This window comes from Cynara cardunculus, assembly GCF_001531365.2.
Source record: "Cynara cardunculus var. scolymus isolate 2C chromosome LG 13, CcrdV1, whole genome shotgun sequence".
Lineage (NCBI taxonomy): Eukaryota > Viridiplantae > Streptophyta > Magnoliopsida > Asterales > Asteraceae > Cynara > Cynara cardunculus.
In genome coordinates this window covers 39420282-39425698 of record NC_037540.1, presented here as the reverse complement: position 1 = coordinate 39425698, position 5417 = coordinate 39420282, and the positions used below count along the sequence as shown (strand labels likewise).

Below are 5417 nucleotides of genomic sequence, written 5' to 3'. Positions count from 1 at the left end.
TGAGCTTTAAAATTTGAATCATAGTCTACAAAAACAGAGGAATATGTTTGGATTGGAGATACAATATAATTTACCTTGGGGAAGTAGCGACGACAATGAGCTTGGAGAAGTTCTTGTGATGGAGAATAGAGGGGAGAACATCGATTATGATTCTTACAATCAACTGCATCCGCACGTAGTCTGATTCGTACAATCAACCACAATTGATTACATTCGCACAATCGCAAGGATGAATCAAAGTGATGGACGACGCAAAATTCCACCGTATCCCTAAGAAACGCTAGGTTAGGACTTAAGGGCCTGGTAGAGGATGAGCTTGAATTGGACCATAACACCGTTTTCTGGGTTGTATTATTTTTTTTAGTCAACAACAACGACATATCGATGTTATAAGTCCCTGATATTCTAATCTTATTAAATATATCTTGTTTAAATTAAAAAATTTATTATTTATTGTCGTCGATGTATATAGTATAAAATTTATTTTACTTTTTCAAATAAATCAGCTTGGGTGAAAATTTTACTTGAACACTTCCTGCAACGACATTTCGTCGCTGTAGGTGAAAATTTTATTTGAACCCTTAATGATTTTTGTGAACTAAACTATAAGTCTTATTTAAAGTTGTTCGCTAATTGAGGAATAATCAAACAGTTTGTTTTGGATGTCGAAAATTATGAAGAAATAGACTGTTAGAGCTTGTAATCGATCATAACCAATTAGGGAAATGCTAAAAGGTCAATCCATATTCAACGAGATTGAATCATTGTTGCTCGGATTTTTTTTCATTACTGACTTCTTAATTTTAGTTTTTATTTTCATCGTTTCATGTTCATATGTTTGTTTAGCATAGAAATAAATCATCGAAACATGTTTAATTTAACATAGAAATAAACCAAACCTACGGGTTTATGTGGATTCGAGACAATTTTTTGCTAATCATTTCGTTTGTGTTAACTTGAATAGATTATTATTTGTCGACCTCAGAAAACACCATTCACCGACGAACGTAAAAGCTTGAATAAAAAAAATCCAAGAGCGTAAATGTTTGCTTTGCAAATAAATTAATAAATAATAGAAAAAATAAATTTGATTCAATAGAAAATGGATAAAGTTGGTTGTGTCCATAATATCTTTTAACTTCAAGGAGCTTTGGGCAACAAGTAGTAACGTGACGGAGTACTAGAGAACCAATAACTACGCTACAAACGAGGAGAGAGGTACCACAACAGAGAAGTTAAAGACTACCAGCGTTCAGGATATTTGTTTGAAAGTAAGGAAAGAGATTTTCAAGCCTATTAAAAAAATACCAATTTGGGAGCGTTACGACTATGTATCAATTTAGATGCAAACAAAGAGTAAATTGCTACACAATCAATTAAGTGTCCGTCCTATTAGGTCAACTTGATAAAAAATAAACAACCCCGTAAGATACTCAATGCACAACTAGTCCTTAGCTAGAAACAATGGAGCAGGAGCAAAAATCATCACCGTACATCCAAGCAGAAAAAATGTCATAAGTTTTATAAACGGTAACACAATCTTCTCTCAAATTGACAAAATAACATTCCCTTTGTAGTGGCTTGGGTGTGTCAAATATATTCCTTTTAATCGACCGATTATGTTAAGTTTTTCACTCTTCAAGAAAGCAAGAAGGAAGTAAAGCGTATTTAGGTCTTAGTACGATATTAGCAAATAGAGGTGTAGTGGCGAAACACCATTGTTCTATAGTTAACACTGGTATTCACTAAATACCAGTTGCAACGTGGTTATTCACTAGTATTTTAAGAAGGGGGCAAGCTTTGAATGGGAAACTTCGCTTTAACGATGTCGTCAGTGAAAGGTGGGTTGAATTCCTAGAAATTAAGAAATCCGTGTTGGAATTTTGGGGGATAATTGTTACTATCAATCGGATTTAGTTGGTCGCTTTTATAAATGGCTATTAATTAATGTATCGCACAAGTTGGATTCTTCTATGTCTATACCATCATGATTTTGGGTTGTTATATATATAAATAAGTTATCATTGAGATTTCAAAGTTATAAACATTGTTGATAGATCTTTCTAAATTAATGTTCAAGAGATTCAAACCCATTATGCGGTGTACCTTGAGGCGAACAAAATGTACTTCATCTAGCTAACAAATAAACATGACCTAGAAACAAGAAATTACATCATTATAAATCATCTTAAATTAGTAGTATGTAGATTATTAACCCCGTTCATGTTATTGGATTATCATCTGGTAGCCCATGGCACGGTCCAAATAGGGCCAAGTACTTGGGACCCTTCTCAGGGGAGGCTCCAACATACCTTACAGGAGAATTCTCTGGTGACTATGGTTGGGACACAACTGTACTATCAGCCGACCCTGAGACTTTTGCTAAAAACCGTGAGCYGGAGGTCATCCACTGCCGGTGGGCAAAGCTTGGAGCACTCGCATGTGTCTTCCCTGAGTTTCTAACCCGCAATGGAGTTAAGTTCGGTGAGGCTGTATTGTTCAAGGCTGGATCCTAAATCTTTAGCGATGGTGGGCAACCCAAACTTGGTACATGCACAAACATATTGGCAATTTTGGCCGCCCAAGTGATTTTGATGGGTGCTGTCGAAGGTTACAGGATTGCTGAAGGACCCCTCGGAGAGGTGGTCGATCCCTTGTACCTAGGAGGAAGCTTTGACCCATTGGGCCTGGCTGATGATCCTGAGGATTTTGTAGAGTTGAAGGTGAAGGAGATCAAGAATGGAAGATTGGCTATGTTTTCAATGTTCGGGGTCTTTGTTCAAGCCATAGTCACCGGAAATGGTCCATTGGAAAACCTTGATGACCATCTAGCTGATCCGGTTGTCAACAATGCATGGTCTTTTGCAACCAGCTTTGTTCATGGAAATTGAGATCAATAGATGGAAATGTAGTTCTCAGAGAATGTTTTCAAAAGTTGGTGGATATGAGCTTGTAAATTGAATTGATTAAAATCGTCCATTAAGAAATGAAAAACGTACCTCGACTGCATTGAATAAATAGAGTATATTTACACATTTTACATAAAGTTTTAAACCAAGTTGCATTTGTCCCAACCTCTAGCTTTCTATTTTCCTCTGTCAAGTATGTAATATTCTCTCCAAAATTTGAAATTTACTGTGTTTTTATATCTCAAACTGTATACACACAGAATAATGTTGCTTGTTAACATTTTGTGATTCGTTACTTCAATAACGAGAGGGATTATCACAATCCTTTATTTGAGGAGTGCAATGACAATATCTTGTAGTAACTTGACTACTGTTGTTGTATCATCTGGACGATCAACTAATCCTTCCGTTATGATCAAATACAATTTTTAACCCTCAAATAAGTTGATGTTTTATGTATCGATCAAAAAGTAATATGTTGTTGATGGCCTTTCAATTGTTTGGAAGCATTCTTACCGTTTAGATTGGAAAACGGTTGTTTACCTTTTCTATTGCCAAAAACATTGACCAAAATACTGGTTCCTCCTTGTTTTAAGCAGCCACATGTAATTCCTGCTATTATATTATATATTCTTTCATGGGTTCTATAGTAGATCTTGTTTGTGGATTGAAAAAATGAATAGTTCTTGCCAACACGTAATTTACACCCTGGGTTTGTTCATACTTACACATAAACAAGTCAGCTTCATGGCATTGCATTATGTGTAAGAATGAGCAAATTCTGGATGCTAAGTTACAAATGTTTCTCCACATATAATTTACTATACAAATGAAAAGAAAACTAAAGAGACGTTCATTCAGAGTTGCAAGAAACTAGACTTAAGGTTGTATTTGGTACATGAGATAGGACTGGACCAGTGTCATGTTGTTTTATAGGACATATTTTAGTTCTAAATTATTCATTTTGTATATTTGTCTACGTTAAATTGCACATAAATTAATGTAATTGCCATCCTTCATCCATTGCATGGTTGGGTCGTGTTCGGTTACTCTAACGATTTTTGTTTAGTTTTAGGTTAATCATGCGAAGATGGTGACAATCTCTGGAGCAAGTTTGAAGGGAACCCAAAAGGATGTGAAGGCAAATGCAAGAAATAGTAAAGAAGGGAAAAATTTTGTTGAAGAATGGAATGAACCATGCCAAGTTCTTGGAAAACATAAGTGCATGGATAGTCGTTGTTATACAAATGGCTTGGTTTTCATTTTATCCCTCCACTAGATAATATATATGTGTATATATGAATGCATGTATAGATAATTATAATGTGTGTGCTTGTGTTGTTTAGTAACTGCATACAAATAGGTAATAAGTCAGCATTTATGTTATTGGGCCTTAATAAGTCATAAAGAGACTTATTGGGCCTTAATAAGTCATAAAGAGACTTATTGGGCTATAATGGACTTAGTGGGTGTTAGTGGTCTTATTGATTCAAATATACATCATATTCATATTTAAGCCCATTCCCCTCGACCAGGTCGTAACACAGGCCTATCCTGGTGATTGGCGGAGAGAGTGGGACGGTGGGGACTTCTCACGTATTAGATCCCAGAGAGGTTTTAAGTCTAGATGATTGAATAGGTATTTATCTTTATTGTGAGCTTTGTGCATTGAAATTTCTTTTAGACCGACTTATGCGTTATGTTTTTAAGAGGTGTGGGATACTGAGTCGGAGGACCCCTCGGAGAGGTGGTCGATCCCTTGTACCCAGGAGGAAGTTTGACCCATTGAGCCTGACTGATGATCCTGAGGCTTATGCAGAGTTGAAGGTGAAGGAGATCAAGAATGGAAGATTGGGTATGTTTTCAATGTCTGGGTTCTTTGTTCAAGCCATAGTCACCGGAAAGGGCCCATTGGAAAACCTTATTGACCATCTAGTTGATCCGGTTGCCAACAATGCATGGTCTTACACAACCAACTTTGTTCCTGGAAAGTGAGATCAATAGATGGAAATGTATTTCTCCGAGAATGTTTTCACAAGTTGGTGGATATGAGCTTGTAAAGTGAATTGATTAAAATCGTCCAATTTTAAGGAATAAAAAACGTACTGCTTTTTTATATCTCAAACTGTATACACACAGAATAATGTTGCCATATTGGACATCAGTTGTAGTTAATCTTTTTATAGATGCTCCAAACTAAATCACTCTTGCACATAATTATACGAGGCTATGGACCAATGGTTGGTGGATATTCGATAGAAGTGTGTTTTAACCAAAGAACAAATGTTCAATCACGCTCAATGCCCCACTTAGAAAACGTTATCAAGTATAGTCACATTCTAGAAAGAGAGATTCATCACTATAAGGAGATGACTTATCATGCTTTCAATAGAAAAAGACCTAGTGATTGCTTCTTGACATTTCGTGGTCCGTTACTTCAATAACGAGAGGGATTATCACAATCCATTACTTGAAGAGTGCGATGACTACAACATTTTAATGCAAAAG

At 36.0% G+C, this 5417-nt stretch overlaps 1 pseudogene; it reads left to right on the top strand.

Moving 5' to 3' along the window:
* The first annotated feature begins 1102 nt into the window (after positions 1-1102).
* Positions 1103-4904, top strand: LOC112525042 (annotated as a pseudogene).
* Positions 4905-5417: the final 513 nt, after the last annotated feature.